Source organism: Monodelphis domestica, chromosome 6 (genome assembly GCF_027887165.1).
Source record: "Monodelphis domestica isolate mMonDom1 chromosome 6, mMonDom1.pri, whole genome shotgun sequence".
Taxonomy (NCBI): domain Eukaryota; kingdom Metazoa; phylum Chordata; class Mammalia; order Didelphimorphia; family Didelphidae; genus Monodelphis; species Monodelphis domestica.
The window spans coordinates 301,082,235-301,100,039 of NC_077232.1; the positions used below are offsets into that span (position 1 = coordinate 301,082,235).

Genomic DNA, 17,805 nt, shown 5'->3' on the forward strand with positions numbered 1-17,805 from the left:
TGCCACACAAAAAGTGATGAACAAATGCCAGTTGACTGGCTAAACTCTGTAGACATTCTAATATACTTCTAGACTTTTTTCCTTATGTCCATCTAAATAGGCCTGTCTGAAACTACCACCCATTGTTCCTACTTGTGGTTCAGGGAATAGAATACCAGGCCTGGAGTCAGGAAGACTCACCTTCCTGAGTACAGATCTAGCCTCAGATACTTACTAGCTATGTGACCCTGGGCAGGTCACTTAATATTGTTTATCTCAGTTTCCCCATCTGTAAAATGAGCTGGAGAAGGAAATGGCAAACCACTCCAGTATCTTTGCCAAGAAAACCCCAAATGGAATCATAAAGAGTAAGATAGGACTGAAACAGTTGAATAACAAGCCACAACCAAAAAAATCACATTCTATCCTTCCATGGAACAGTCTTTTGAATGGTTACTGATGGCTGCTCTCTTCACCCTTACCCTTATCTTCCTATGGCTAAAAACTTCCACTTCTTTCTGGCAAAACTTGTATAGCATATATTAGGTAATCCTTGTATAGCATGCATACCAAACCTTTCACTGTCATGGTTGTCCTCTTTTGAGCATACTCCAGATTTTGGGACTGAAGGGACTTTTACTAACCTATCTCAGGTGCTTGGAGTGAGGAAATGAGAGTGAACTCAATCAGTCTACTAAAAACAATTTTCCATATATTGTTCTTGCAGATTCTATTTTATCTGAACTACTTTTCCCTATCCCCTCTTTAGCCATTACTGGTACCCTCTCCCCTCTTAGTTAACCCAACTTACAGCTACTGATAGGCACAAAGCTCACCTAAATAACCATGAAAGTAATAGGAGAGCCTTCAGATGTCAAATTCTACATTTGCCAGCTGTTTGAATCTTCCTAGGCCCAGCCTGGCCTCTTAGGGTTCATCATGCTCAAATAGATACCTTCTCAAGGTTCTGCATAGCCATAGGAGTCAATGAACGCAGATCTGTCTTATGGGAAAATACATGGAGCAAAATGAGTTCTTTAAGGCTGGAGTTAATATGGGCTGTAGTTTCCCATTCCACTCTTTCCCACTAATATTCCATTAAGATGGAGACAGGAATTCAAGGGTGCCAATTTCCAAACTACCCATCTCACTTAAATGGCCATTGCTCCTCATGAAGTTCTTTTGGTGGTTTAAACATTCAAGATAGGCCTTTTTTATGAACAGATGGAAAGTTTGAGTCAAAATACATTTTATTAGAGATGACATTTTAAGTGGATTTTAGTAAGTAAGAACAGAAGAGAGGCTGGAGCTGTTTTGTGAAATATATGTGAAAGAATAACTTAGGAAAAGGGGTCATACCCTGACTCCTCAGGGTGCGGTATGCTGGCGTAGCTGTCTGAAACCAGGCATGACTGATTTCAAATGTCAGAGAGTAAAGTCCCCGCACATGTGTGTGTGCATGTGTATGTGGATATGTGTGTGGCTGTGTGCATGTATGTAGTATGAGTTGCTGTTTTGCACCCTAACTAATGCCACACAGTTAATAGAGTTGGGCCTGGAGTCAAGAAGACATGAGTTCAAATAGGAAATTATATATTTACTAGCTGAGTGACTCTGGGCAAGTCACTTTATTTCTTTTTGCCTCAGTTTCCTCGACTTTAAGATGTCATAATAATGGCACCTACCTCCCAGAGTTGTTGTGAAGTTCAAATGATGTCATAATCTTAGCACTTAGCAAAGTGCCTGGCTCATAAATGCTTGTTTCCTTCTTAATGAGGTATTAGTCCACATAGCCTGGATCAGCTCAACTTAGCAACAGATCATTTGTGACCCCAGAAACGAAGCTATTCTCATCAAGGAACGTTTGTGGACTATTCTTTAGATGGAAGGAGGACATCAAAGTCTACAGTCCATTCTAGTAAGTTGCTCTGGCCACATATATCCCCTACTATGAATGCCTTTCTATACACTTGGAGTGGATGTTGGCTCCCCGCCCCCCCCCCCCCCCAGACACTGTGCATTGGTTGAAGAGTACGATCTCACTTCTTGGTTATAACAGTTCATAAATATGATGCTTCTTTGTAGTCTCAGCATAAGGTTAATTGAATACTAGTGGCTGGTTTGTTTATGGGAAATACCTTAATGGGGGCTAATGAGCCCTAATGTTATTAGGAATAGTAAACCACAAGAGTTATACCTACGATCCTGAGAAAAGTGAGTTATAATAGCCTCTATCATACTGGCAAAAACTCAACCTGACGGCGTAGAGGCAGTTTCAAGAGAAACCAACCTACAAAGAGAGTGGGTGCCTTAGGGATAGGAAGTGAGAGAGGTGATATGTGTACTTCTTCAGTTCTGAGTTATTCTGGAGATTTCCTGAATTTATTTAGAATAAAATCAGCTACTTTATAAAGAGCTTGATATTTCCAGGGACATTTCCATTGCCTTATTGTTATGAGACTTTGAAGAGATTTTTATAGAGAAAAAAATTGGAATTATTACTCGATGAAAGAGGAGGGAGAAGAATGGGTTTCCAGAGTTTGTGAAACATTGTTGGCAAAATCTGCTGAGACACTTCAAAAATAGTTATATATTCTTTCTTCTGGTTTAGGCCTTTTAATTTTCTTTCTTTCCTTTTTTTTTTTGGCAGAAGGTAGGATGTAGGGAGATAAAGAAGGGAGGAGAGAGTGGGGGTAGAGAAAGAGACATCTAGCAGAGATAAAGACTCTGAGAGAGATAGAGACGGAGACAGAGGTGGTCATAAGGCACAGTTAGATAACAGAAAGTGATTTATTTACTTCAAGATCTGATCTAGAATTATCTCTGATACCTCCTCTTTAGAACCAGGGAGTTATTAATCCTGTTCTCCGAGTTCATCAGACCACCCATATCTGAAGAATTGTGTTCAGTTATGGGAAATGCATTTCAGAGTGATGTGGATAAGGTATAGCATGTCCAGAGGGAGGGACTCAAGATTTTGTCATATGAGAGTTGGATATGGAAACTAGGGATGTTTCACCTGGAGTACTTGAAAGGTTGGTCACTTGGAAAATGGGCTAACCTTGCTATGCTTCTGCAACACGATTCTCCCTTGGTATATGATAGCTCACCATACATTTGTCTATTGCCTTTATGATGTCACCACTCATATGGTAACTCTGGGTGTACTTAAAAGTCTCTCTCCTGGCATTCTTCTCTTGATTTTGTACTTTCTTTTGGTAACATCAGCTTCCATAGATTTAATTATCACCTCCATGAAGATGACTTATAGGTCCCCATTTTCAGCCTACAACCACACCAATTGGATATTTTAAATATGTCCCATAGACACCTCAAATGTAACATGTCTAAAGCATAGTTCATTATCTTGTCCCCCAAACCTATGCCTCTTTTCCCTATTACTGTCAAGGGACTCATTTTCCTTTTAGGTTTTCAACCTTACATTCATTCTTGACCTTTTATTTGCTCTCATTCCACACATCCAATTAATTGCAAAGCCTTTATCTTCTACACATATCCCCTTCTCTTAGAAGCCGCAAGGTGACAGTAGATTGAACACTGGTCCTGGAGTTAGAAAGATCAGAATTCATGTATGGCTTCTCACACTAGCTCTGTGACATCACTAAGTCACCTGATCTCTGTTTCCCTCTGTCAGTTCCCTCAATTGTTAAATGGAGATAATAACAGCACCTACCTCCAAGAGCATCCTTAGTATCCTCTAGGAGTAGGATCCCAAAAGATGCCCTAAATCATTTCCAGCTCTAAATACACAATCCTGCGATCTTCTCTCCTTCATCCTTTATTCAACTGCCAAAGTAATTTTCTTAAGTCATAAGCCTGACCATGTCACTATTTTGCTCAGTAAACTCCAGTGGCTCCCTTTTATCTTTAGGGTAAAATATATCTCCCTTCTCTTTGTTATTTAAAATCATTCATAATCTGGATTCAACTTATTTTTCTAGAATTATTTTCTATTATCCCTCTCCTTATACTTTATAATTTCAATCAAATTAGCTTTCTTGCTTCCCCTTATGATACCTCCCATTTCTTTCTTTCTTTCTTTCTTTCTTTCTTTCTTTCTTTCTTTCTTTCTTTCTTTCTTTCTTTCTTTCTTTCTTTCTTTCTTTCTTTCTTTCTTTCTTTCTTTCTTTCTTTCTTTCTTTCTTTCTTTCTTTCTTTCTTTCTTTCTTTCTTTCTTTCTTTCTTTCTTTCTTTCTTTCTTTCTTTCTTTCTTTCTTTCTTTCTTTCTTTCTTTCTTTCTTTCTTCTTTCCCAAAGCAGAAGAGGGTCAAGGGCTAGGCAGGACTTAAGTGACTTGCCTAGACTCACACATCTAGTATATATTTGAGGCCAGATCTGAACCTAAAACCTCTCATTTCTAGACCTGGTTTTCTATTCCCTGAGCTACATAGCTGCCCCTAAATCCATAGTTTTTAGATGATAGAAGTTCTTTTCTCCCCTTTGTAGTATCCTCTTAGTCATGATGTAGATTTGTAATTGTGTTCTTAGAAAGTCCTGAAACTATTTTTCCTTTCTTTGTCTAGTTTGTCTATGGCTTTCAATGTAGACACAGCCACTAGTAACTACTACTATTCTGGGGATACTGCTAGAATACTAATGAGAAATCTGAACTGTCTTACCCCCTCATTTTCCTTTATTAAAGGAGTGGGGAGAAGAAAGATGCTTTCCTCCTCCCATATTCCCAAGAAATTCCCTCTTAGGAACTTGTTCTCCTTTCTTGAAGCTGCATGGTACTCAAATACTTCTTGGCCAGTTAGCTTGCTCTTTGTTTGAAGACCTTTGGGGGTTTTCTATTTCTGACAAAGTATACACTAGTCTGATGCCTTTGACTGAGTGATTGATTCAGCAGAAATGTTCTCACCAGATAAGTTAGTATTATTACCACAGTATGTTGTTAGTTACTTTAATTGTGGTTGGGTGATTTTTTGATTGATTGACTAAAAGACTTATATTTGCACATTTTGCCTTTTTGGATAGAATAGAAGCTCTTTGACATCAGGGACTGTTTATGTTTGCATCCTCAGTGCCAGCAGAAGTCTGGGACATAATAGTATCTATCTATCTCTCCATATGGAAATTTCATGCTTGTTGATTTAAAAATGTTAATATCTTTTGTTTTTATTACTTTCATTTCTAAATATTTCACTTCCCCTTTTCTCTGTCCATTGAGTGTCATACACGTACTGAAAGATAAAAAGAAGGAAAAAAGCAATTAAGCACAAACTAATCTGCAGCCAAGTTTGACGGTATATGAAATGTTTCACGTACTTAGTATTCCACCTTTGTAAAGAAGGAAGCCAGAGAAGGCTTGCTCATTGATTGATTAGTGGACTGATTGATCCTGCTACGCAGACCCAGAGTCAGTGGGGAAAAAAGAGGAAGTTAGACTTAATATAAGCAAAAACTTTGAAACAGAATTATTCCAAAGTGGAATGGGCTTCCCTTGGAACTAATGAATTACCCACATTGAAGTTTTTCAAACAAAGGCTGGGTGACACTCACCAGTATGTTGTCCCAGAGATTCTTAGGTATGGATTGGACTGTTTGACTCCCTTCCAACTGTGATTTTGTGATTCTGGGAGTGACTTCTCTCTGAGAGAAAGGAATGGTTTCCTAGGTATGAGGGAGAGAGACCTGGTTCTATGGTCAATGGCTCTGAGATAAAAAGCCTATCTTGGACACTTTATTAATTGTGTGCACCCTTGGATAAGTTACCCTGGGCCCCAGTTTACCCATCTACAAAATGAAGGGATTGGACTATTTTATGTCTAAGATCTTCTCTAGTTTTACATTTATCCAATAATCCTTCAGTTGTAGCTCAGTCTGAGTGTAATAGGGTTTGCATTTTTATTTAACTTAAATTTGAATGATGCCTGTCAACTCCTAAATTGATTTCTTTTTTTTTAAATAGAATTCCTATGGACTAAACAAAGATCAATCCTCGCCACCTCCCCCCCCCCCTTTTTTTTCAATTGGAGATAGCAGGTCAGAGCTGTGTAAACATTAAAATTTTTTTTTTGAGTTATATATAATTCTTTTTCTGAATCTGCTGAAAAAATATTTCTTTCTCCACTCATTTTTTCCTTTTTATAAGTTTGTAAACAGCTTCTCCCCATTCTGCTTACTAAGCATGAGCCGAAAAGCCAGCAGATAATTCATTTCATGTTCCGTGGAGATCAGTGAATTCATACACTAACTGTGGATTCCAGGGTACAATTTTCAGCTTTATTGGACATATCCCCTTTGCTCAGTTTTCTCACAGAGCCCACATAGACTTTTCCCAACCTCAAGATCTTCTGTCAAACCATAGCTGATGTTACTTATTTTAATGCATGGGGATCCTTCTTTCCATTCTTTCAAAGAGTTGGTTTGGATTACAAATGGAATTTTCCCAAATGTTATTGTTGGTCTCCCTCTGTTTCAACAGCTGTTTGTCATCCCACTAATATGGTTTTTGGAACAAGGGTTGTTGCTGAGGTTCTCTTTCTGGATGACTGAAAGCCTTTTCTCCAACAATCGCTAAACTTGGGGAATATCTATAAACAGGATACAGTGATTACCAGATTTATTCACGAATTCATGTAAGACATCAATAATTGATTGTCTTCTATGTAGACAGGTTTCATGTGAGGGGCTGGGAATATGAAGTCAAAAATAATACACTTCCTATCCTCAAGTAGCTTATATGCTATTCAGAGAAATATGTACACCGACAAGTAATAAATAAGTACATACAAAGTTGTATACATTTGTTGTTCATTGTGGGAAGTGCTACCAATTGGGGAGAGAGATCAGGAAAGGCCTGTTATTGGAGGTGGTGTTTAAGCAGAGCTTTGAAGGAATTGAGGAGTCCTAAGACGGGGAAGTGAGGATGGAGGCATTCTAGACCTCTGAGAGGGCTTGGAGTTGTTAAATCTGATGTGAAAAAATGTCTGTTTCTTGCTAAGGACTGTCAATACCACAAAATCCTGCCTATAACTTGTCCTTGTCAACACATATAGGATCTGGGCCATGCACTTATATTGTAAATCTCAAATAATAGAAGTTCACTAACAGGTCTGATGGGAAATATTAGGATCTCAGTGCAGACAAATGTATATTCCAGTCAGTCAGGTAAACCTAGGCCATAAAACTTAATTGGATGGGAATACAAAGCAAGTAATGCATATTTTAATTAGTACGTGTAAACATAGCTTTTTTCCTCATTAAAATCACAAAGCAACAAAATAAAACTACTAAAAAATGGAATTTGTGAAGCAGGAAAAAACCTTTCCTTTAAATATCATGGGATAGTAAGAAGAACATTGACTCTAAACTCAGAGAACCTCCTTTTAAATCCTGCCTCTAACATTTATTCTCTGCATGATGTTGAGAAAGTCACTTAATTTGCCTGGGCCTCAGTTTCCTCCTCTACAAAGTAAGAAGGTAGGATTACATGGTTTCTGAAGCTCCTTCAAGATTGAGATGTAAGCTTCCTGAAAAGAATTAGATATCTGATAAACATAGAAAATGAAAATAAACATATAAGACTTCTGTGCCACTACTGCTAAGTGGCATTTTTAAAATTTAAAATTATTTGTTTGTTAATTAAAATACCCAGGTAACTCCCTCCCACCCCCTCCAATTAGAGAAGGCATCATTTGACAAAAAGCTACATATGTATGTAAAATTATATCTTTCATGTTTCTGTTTATTAGCTCTTTCTCTGGAGGTGGACATATACAAGTCATTCTTTGAAAAATATTTCTGTTGCTATTTTTTCTTAGTTCTATTGTTCTATATGTTCTCTTGGTTCTACCCATTTCATTCTTCATAATTTCATGTAAGTCACTTTTCCATGGTTTTCCTTGACCCAAAGAACCATCCCTTATAAGAATAAAAAAGAAATATACAAAAGAAAAAAAAAGACTCTCCCAAATTGTATTATTGGATCTGTCTTTCGATAACCCCAACAATATTAATTATTCCCACCTTTTGTGGTATTCCCTAACTTGTAAAACATGAAATGAAATTTCAGCATTCCTATGAATTGTATATCTCTATTATTAGCCATTTGGACCATTCTATCATATGGTTGTTGATAGTTTGAAATATACATATATATGTATATATATATAAATTATATAATATAATAATAAAAATATAAAATAAACATATGCATATATATTTACCACTAAATAGATGGCAGGGTCTAGAGGCCACTGAATAGGCTGCAGTCTCAGCTTTGGAACCCTCAACTAATTAACTGCAAAGGGGTTAGGCAGCTCAGAAGCACTATTTTTAATTACTCATGGAGGAGAATAAAATGCATTTTAAAATATTTTTTCAAACTGTTAGCAACCATATGATAGAATAGAACAAATAGCTAATAATTCAAGAAATACAATTCAAAACAATCCAGAAGTTTCATTGCATGCTCAACAAATTAGGAAATAAGGCAAAAGTTGGGAATAATCAATATTGGAGGAGTGGTGGAAAAACAGATTTGTCTTTTGGATCTTTCTATTTTATTCTTTGTTTCAAGGGATGGTTCTCTGGATCTGGGTAGTAAAGATAGACATATTTAAGTTAATAGTGCCCAGAGAGGAAAATAATTAGATACAAAGGTCCCAAGCCTGTTTTTTATATTTTTTGATTTGATTTGATTTGATTTGATTCTCAATTCAATAAATCAACAAGTACTTTAAAGATATTAGGTACCAAAAAAGCATAACAAAGTACATTTGGAATAACAAAGGATCAAGGATATCCAGGGAAATAATGAAAAAAAAAAGTACAAAGGAAGGGGACCTTGCAGTCCCAGATCTCAAACTATATTACAAAGCAGCAGGCATCAAAACAATTTGGTACTGGCTAAGAGACAGAAAGGAGGATCAGTGGAATAGACTTGGGGCAAGTGACCTCAGCAAGACAGTATACGATAAACCCAAAGATCCCAGCTTTTGGGACAAAAATCCACTATTTGATAAAAACTGCTGGGAAAATTGGAAGACAGTGTGGGAGAGATTAGGAATTGATCAACACCTCACACCCTACACCAAGATAAATTCAAAATGGGTGAATGACTTGAACATAAAGAAGGAAACTATAAGTAAATTAGGCAAACACAGAATAGTATACATGTCAGACCTTTGGGAAGGGAAAGACTTTAAAACCAAGCAAGACATAGAAAGAGACACAAAATGTAAAATAAATAATTACGACTACATCAAATTAAAAAGCTTTTGTACAAACAAAACCAATATAACTAAAATCAGAAGGGAAGCAACAAAATGAGGAAACAATCTTCATAAAAACCTCTGACAAAGGCTTAATTACTCAAATTTACAAAGAGCTAAATCAATTGTACAAAAAATCAAGCCATTCTCCAATTGGTAAATGGGCAAGGGGCATGAATAAGCAGTTTTCAGATAAAGAAATCAAAACTATTAATAAGCACATGAAAAAGTGTTCTAAATCTTATAATCAGAGAGATGCATATCAAAACAATTCTGAGGTATCACCTCACACCTATCAGATTGGCTAACATGACAGCAGAAGAAAGCAGTGAATTCTGGAGGGGATGTGGCAAAGTAGGGACATTAATTCATTACTGGTGGAGTTGTGAATTGATCCAACCATTCTGGAGGGCAATTTGGAACTATGCCCAAAGGGCACTAAAAGACTGTCTGCCCTTTGATCCAGCCATAGCACTACTGGGTTTGTACCCCAAAGAGATAATAAGGAAAAAGACTTGTACAAGAATATTCATAGCTGTGCTCTTTGTGGTGGCCAAAAGTTGAAAAATGAGGCAATGCCCTTCAATTGGGGAATGGCTGAACAAATTGTGGTATATGTTGCTGATGGAATACTATTGTGCTAAAAGGAATAATAAAGTGGAGGAATTCCATGGAGACTGGAACAACCTCCAGGAAGTGATGCAGAGCAAGAGGAGCAGAACCAGGAGAACATTGTACACAGAGACTGATACACTGTGATACCATCAAAGATAATGGACTTCTCCATTGGTGGCAATGCAATGGCCCTGAACAATCTGCAGGGATCTAGGAGAAAAACACTATCCATGAGCAGAGGACAAACTGTGGGAGTAGAAACACCGAGGAAAAGCAACTGCTTGACTACAGGGGTTGAGGGGACATGACAGAGGAGAGACTCTAAATGAACACTCTAATGCAAATATTATCAACATAGCAATGGGTTTAAATCAAGAAAACATGTGATACCCAGTGGAATTACGTGTCGGCTATGGGGGGGGGGAGGAAAAGAAAATGATCTGTGTCTCTAATGAATAATGCTTGGAAATGTTCAAATAAAATATTGTTTTAAAAAATATTAGGTACCATGTATCTGATGATGTGCCATGTATACAAAGATAATAATGAATAATCACTGCCTTCACTTCAAGAAATTTTCATTATATTAAGGAATACCAAATCTCTTCCTTCTTCCCTGCCCCCTACCTCCTCTCTTTCTTCTTTCTCCTTCAATATCTCTCTCTTTTGTAAAAATGGAGACTTGAATCCAGGACTTCAATCCCTAGAAGTCCTTGCTCTACTTCCCCAGAATGCTTTGTAATATCACTGAATTCTCACCTGGGCCAAGATCGAGATGGGGTATTTAACTTGATTGGAAAGACTTCTGGGCCTCTCTTTTCTTTCCTGTTTCCGTTTGTAAGCAGATGGGTCTTTCATGATGTAGGAGAGGTTGTCTAGGCCTCTCTCTCTGGCCTAGACACGTGCTTTTCTTACTTGTATATTCTTAAGTTCTTAATCTTAAATAAACCTCTAAAATATAATACTCCTTGCAGAGAGAAACTAATTTCTACCCTGCCTCAGTTTCCCTAAATTTTAACTGTTACACTTTGTGTGTATATATAGATAATTATGCACATATACATAAATAACATACACACATGTGTATGATATATACATGTATACATAATGCCTACAAAATAATTAAAACTTTTTTTTGTTGGAAAGAAGGCACTAAGCTTCAGGAATGAAAAAAGTCTCATGTTATTGGATGATAGTATTCTAAAGGAAACTAGAAATTCTAAGAGGCATCAATGAGAAGAACTGCATTCTAGACTTGAGGGCTGGGGGTCTGCTTATTGTAATATTTATTGGGAAAAGATATGGGGGATTGGAAAAATGGGAGATAATGGAAGGTTTGTAGCAGGGTATGGACAAGTTGAGGGGAGAGAGGGAATATTGCTGCTGGTGAGGCAAAGGAGAGAGATGCCCCCTGCCAAGAGGAAGCAGCAGGGGTCCTATAAGGACTGTTTGTCATTGAATGTCTGAATGGATGTTCAACTCCCTCTATGCAGAGAAAAGATAGTCCACTTATCTGACTACAAATTCAAATAATATAAAGTTTAATAACTAGTTGGGATTGAAGTTTTTTCCTCAGCCTTTGGAGCTGAGGCCACTGGCTGGAGGAGGGTTTCTCCCACTCCCATCTACTCTATATCTGTCCTCGCTTTGTCTAATTCAGAATCTTAGCAGTAGACAGAAAGCAAACAAGAACAGTTCTAGCTTTCAGAAAAATTGGGCCTGAATCTTTGGGCTGAACCAAGAAGAGGTACACCACACCAGATTGGGCTGAACAAGCTCCTCCCTCCAACACCAGGAAGGAAGAAAAGCCCGGCAGGAAGGAAGTGCTAGTCACAATACCCAACTGCCACTCTCAGTTGCCCCTTCCCCCTCCAACTGTCAGTCTTGTTTCCTTTCCACATTGTACAAAGGTACAGATAAAGTAGGGAGATAATAACATGTGTAAGGAAGAGCAAGAAGGGTAGTTTGGATAGAATGTAAGAAAGAAATATTTAATAAATCTGGAAAGATAATTAGGGGTAGATTGTAAAGAACCTTAAGTGCTAAATAGAGAGGTATGTATTTTTTATTCTATAGTGATTAAAGAACACTTAGATTTTATTGAGTCAAGGTCTGATCCATATTTTAGGAATATCATTGTGATAGTTTTATGAAAGATATGTAAATAAAACAATTTAATGAAATTTTATTTTTAAATGAATTTTTTGGGAAACATTTTCATTGCTCATGAATGGGCCATATCAAAATAATAGGAACAGTGATAATAAGAAAATTAAATGTGCAGATATAGTATCACATCAACTAAATTATCAAGGAAGAGCTTTTATTGGAGGCAGGGTAGGATAATAGAAAGATCTCTAGTTTTAGAGTCAGAGAATGGGGTTCTAATTTCACCTTTAACACTTATTATTATCGACTAATGCCAATAATATCAATATTATTTTGGGCTACTATTTTAATCTCCCTGGGTCTCAGTTTCATTATCTATGAAATGAGAAAGTTTGACTGGATGACTTCTAGGGTCCAATCCAGCTTTAGGTCACGGATTCTTTGATTTATCTTATAAGGGTCTGAAAGTTTGCATTTCATGGCTGGAATTGCCTATACCCATTTTCTTCAGATCAGTGAGAGAAGAAGTTAAAATTAACAAAAGGTTCAGAATATTAAGAGAATTAGTAAAAAATGTGGACAGAGAAAAATAAAGAGGGAATGAGATTTCTAAAATGCTAATTGTATTAAAAGTCCACCATTTGGTGCTTGAGAAGAAAAGAGAAAAGAAGATCAGACTAGATGAGCAGGATTCAGATGCAATCAAACTCAGTTATTCAATTGTTAATAAATCTAAGAAAAGAAATGATTTGGAGAATAACTGCTGGAACAATTGACAAGAATTTGGCTATTAGGTTTTTTTGTTTGTTTGTTTTACACAGCTCAAGGAAGGAAGTCCTTCCCTGAAGTTGGTGTCTTCTTTTCTGAGATTACCTTCCATCTATTCCATTTATACTTTGTATGGACAATTATTTACATGCTATCTTTCTATTAGAATGTAAGCTTCTTGAGGACAGGGACTGTGCTTATTGCCTTTTTGTGTGTGTGTGTGTCTCTCTAAACAAGATCAGTGCCTGGCAAATAATGGTTAAAAAATATTTGTTGGGGGCAGTTAGGTGGCTCATTGGATTGAGAGCCAGGTATAGAGACAGGAGGTCCTAGATTCAAATCTGGCCTCAGACACTTCCCAGCTGTCTGATCCTGGGCAAATCACTTAACCACCTTTGCTTCCCCCTTACTGCTCTTCTGTCTTAGAACCAGTAGACAGTATTGATTCTAAAATGAAAGGTAAGAATTTAAAAAAAAAAATTATTGGCTAATAGTGTGGGGCAGATCAGGGCAGGTGTAGATTAGGGGTATGTGTGCATGATAGACCATTCTGGCAGTCTGACTAAGCCTACTGATCCCTTCTAATAATAATATTTTTACATGAACAAAATAAAATATATTGCATTACAAAGGAAAGAAATTGTAATGAAATTAAGTTATAAAAAATACAGATCCAAAAATTAGAGAGATCCAAGTTTGAAATTTCTAGTTTAGACACTCATCTTACAACATATATCATTGTAAGTATAAAATAAATATGAATATTTGACCTTCATATTAAAAGACATCAAAAGGAAAACTAAAGGAGGAAAATTTATGGAATGATCTGCTTGATTGTGGCTATTCTTTTTAAAATTTTGTTTATTTTGATTCAAAGATATTTTCCCAATTACATTTAATAACAATTTCCAACATACATTTTCCAAAATTATAAGATCCAAATGGTTTCTCATCTCCCTTCCCATTCCCCTCTTGGAGATGGTAATAAATTTGATTTAGGTTATACATGTATTATCATGTAAAACATACTTCTAAACTGGTCATTGTTATAAGAGAATACTCCTACAAAGCCAAAACCCCAAAATAAAAGTATAGATTAATGAGAAAAATCATATGCTTTGATCTGCATCTGACTCCAATAGTTCTTTTTCTGGTGATGGATCACAGTCTTTGTCACAAGTCCTTCAGAATTGCCTGGATCATTGTTTTGCTGCGAGTAACTAAGGCTTTTTCAGCTGATCATCCCATAATGTTTCACATACTGTGTATGGTGTTCTCCTGGTTCTGCTCATTTCATTCTGCATCAGTTCATGTAGGCCTTTCCAGCTCTTTCTGAAACCATCCTGTTCATTCCTTTTATAGTATTCCATCACCATCATATGGCAGTATTTGTTCAGCCATTCCCCAATTGATGGGCAACTTCTCAATCTCTAATTCTTTGCCACCACAAAAAGAGCTGTTAGAAATATTTTGCACCAGCATCCCCGCCCTCTTTTGTTATCTCTTTGAGATACAGACCCCGTAGTGATATTACAAGACTGATGTACACAGTTTTATAGCCCCTTGGGAATAGTGCCATATTGGATTATGGCTCTTCTTTACCAAATAAAGGATAGGTCATATGACAACATGCAAGACTGAAGTTAGTTGAAATATGAAGTAATATGAAATAGAAAACTTTTCACATGCTTTTGGTAGACTAACTAACAAGTTTGAGGCTTGCCAGTTAACCTCAACTTGGTTTAGTCTGTCTGCAGAGATCGTTTTACCATGGTGCATCTGTGCCACATGCTAGGGCTTCTTAGAGCATCCCTGAGAGAGAGACGGATGGACACAAGAGGTGTCCTCCCCCTGAGATGCTGGTCTTCCCTGGGCAGCTAGGTGGTGCCACAGTGCCCAGAACTCTGGTCTCACACCAAAGATGCTGGTCCTCTTTGAACACCCCTTGCACATCACACATACAAGTATGTATCGTTTGCATGAGATTGGAATAGAAAGTAGGTCTATAATTTCACTGATAGTTTGTAGACGGCATTGGCAAAAAAGGAAGGAAAGCAATACATATTTATTAAATACCTATTATAAGCCATTTTCTGTGCTAAATCCTTTATAAATATTTTATCTGATCCTCACAACAACTCTGGGAGGTAAATGCTGGGAGGTAAATAATTATCCATATTTTACAAATGAGGAAACTGAGACAAACATAGGTTAAATGACTTGTCTAGGATTACAACTAGCAAATGTTTGTGGTTTGATTTGAACTCAAGTCAGATGCACTGCTCTATCCATTGTGCCCTCTAGCTGCCTTGAAGGAATTTTGAAAAAATGAATACAACGTAGTTTTGGCAGAGAGGGTATTGAATTTCACAGGAAAGCAGGAATTTTAAGGGTTGAAGAAGGAAGAAGGGCATTTAAAGAATGAAGGAAAGCTATGGTAAAGGTAGGGATATGGGAGATAGGTGAAACAGTACATAGGGCAGGACAACTGGATGATCAACTGTGTCAAACAGAGTAGTGTATAAGAGGCTAGGTAAGCAGGAAGGTGCCAAATTGTGAAGACAGAGGAATTTATATTTGAACCTGAATGCTCTGGAGTTAATTTAGTAGAGAGTGACATGATCAGACCTGAGGTTAAGAAAAAAAATCCCGAGTTAGCGGTGTGCAGCATAGATTAGAGTAGAGAGACATTTGAGGCAGGGCGTTCTATACCCCTTAACACATGTTGACTCTTGGCTACTTTTCTAGTCCAATTACGTAATAGTTCCCTTGGCAAGTCACTTTATCTCTCGTAGTCCAAAAATTAGCATGGAAACGAACTTTCAATATCCCCGTTCCTTTGGCCTCTTAGTACACGATTCTGCCAGGACATACTTTGAAGATTTACTGTATCAAGCAACGCCTTCATGACTTTAGATTGAGGAGTGTTGGCCAAGGCTGAGTGACTGCTGGTGGAGTGTGGCAAAGTTCCTATTAGCAAGAACAGCAACGGATATCAGCTCTTCACCCAAGTCTAATTTGAACCCCACTTCTTAGGTTCTGCCATTTAATTCAGTCCAACACACATAGAGAAGGTGCCTCTTGTGTCTAGAGCTCTGTCTATGGCCATGTAGGAGAAATATCCTCTTGAAAATGGGGGGAAAAAGTCCTCCTCAATTTGCAAATTCACAGCCATTCACACCACAAATTGGTGGGTTTTGTTTTGTTTTGTTTTTTGCTGAACTTTAACTATTCTAAAGCCAGAACTGCTTTTATTTTTATATTATATGACTGAGGAAAAGAAATGCTTCCTCGGTAGTCCAAGGAGGTGTGGTGGGATGAGGTAAGTGGATACAGGAAAGGAAGAAATTGAACATTTCTCATCCATTTCCATAATACACTGGGAGTTTGATTCGGTGACATGGAGTAGTTTTGGAGCACTCCTGGGTGATTGGGGTGGTAGCCTAAAGATGAGTATTGAAAGGAAAGAAAAATACCTGTGGTGCGGCACAATATGTGCCTCCTAGGAGCCTCATTCTTCCCACACATAACTGTGCTTGCCAGGAGGGCACACTCTGGATACATTGGGAGGTGGGGAGAATTTGTAGAACTGGTGGGAAGCTCTGGATATGAACACGTTTTAGAGAAAGGGAAAGCAGAAAAATTCAGGAGAGAGAAGGAAAAAGAGGAAACAGTAGACCTAGAATTCAGAAAGTTGCCCCACATCCTGGATGCCTCCTCTCTATCCCATTGGGATAAGCCTAGAGAATACAAAGGCATTGGCTTTCACTTTTGGGGGCCAGTTGTTCATTTCAGAATATAGACATCCCCACTCTTATGCAGCTGAAGAGGATGCGGACTTTCAGATCTCTTCTGCCTTTCTTTACCAACTTCTCTCAGTTGTAATTTTCATTTGGCAGCTGGGTGGCTCAGTGGATTGAGAGACAGGTCTGGAGATGGGAGGTCCTAGGTCCAAATCTGGCCTCAGACACGTCTCAGCTGCGTGACCCTGGGCAAGTCACTTAACCCTCATTGCCTAGCCCTTACCTCTCTTCTGCCTTGGAACCAATACACAGTATTGACTCTAAGACAGAAGGTAAGGATTTATATATTTTAAAAAAAGGAAAAGAAGGAAAGGCTGATGGGACTTCATTGATTCACATATCTGGTGCCAGGAGTCAAAAAGCCTTTGAGCTCCTGAATTTCCTGTGCTCAATCTTTCTGTGTATTGCTAAGGCCTTTCCTCTTTTCTAAGCTGCTAAATTGTGCTGAGATAACAGCATGGGGGCTTTGGAGATAATGAACATGAAAAATCTTTAGAGAAACTGGTAGAATTGGCTAATAGTTGGGGTGAGTGTAGAGAGAAAACCTCCATTTCTTGGGAATTTGAGGAGGTTTTTGGTTTATTTGTTTTGTTAGATATTTTCAATAGTTTTTTGAAAAGATAATCAGCTAGTGAAGTATCTAATTCACCTGCTCTGCAAATCAAAGTCTTCAAGAGTCAATTGACACATTGAGAAGGAAATTGAGAGTGCATCTGGGTGGCTTAATGGATTGTCAGTTAGGCTTAGAGATGGGAGGTCCTGGGTATAAATTTAGCCTAGGGCACTTCCTAGCTGTGTGACCCTGGGCAAGTCACTTAACGCCCATTGCCTACCCCTTACCATTCTTCTTAGAACCAATATGTAGTATTGATTCTAAGGTGCAAGATACTTTTTTTTGTTTGTTTGTTTTTTTAAAGAAGGGAATTGACTTGCCCAGGCTCACAGAATCAGTTTGTGTCAGAAGCAGGATTTGAAACTAGATCTTCTAAACTCTAAAGCCATGAAGTGTCTGAGGCACAATTGGAACCCAGGACCACTTGTCTCTAGGTCTATCTCTCAATATACCAAGCCACCCATCTGCCCCTTCTTTTTCTTTCTTCTTTTTTTAAAACCCTTACCTTCCATCTTAGAATCAATACTTTGTATAGGTTTCAAGGCAGAGGAGTGGTAAGGGCTAGGCAATGGGGGTTATGGGACTTGCCTAGAGTCTCACAAGAAAGTATCTGAGTTCAAATTTGAACCCAGGACCTGTTATCTCTAGGCCTGGCTCTCAATCCACTGAGCTGCCTAGCT

General features: G+C 37.8%; 1 long non-coding RNA gene across 3 annotated transcripts in view; it reads left to right on the forward strand.

Annotated features, from left to right (window-relative positions):
• Window positions 1–1,762: 1,762 nt before the first annotated feature.
• The window catches only part of LOC130455140 (uncharacterized), a 201,170-nt gene continuing 185,127 nt past the window's right edge, over window positions 1,763–17,805 (forward strand). For all 3 annotated transcript variants that reach the window (XR_008913068.1, XR_008913067.1, XR_008913066.1), the window contains exon 1: window positions 1,763–1,897. This is a non-coding gene — a long non-coding RNA (uncharacterized LOC130455140). The remainder of the gene's footprint in view (window positions 1,898–17,805) is intronic.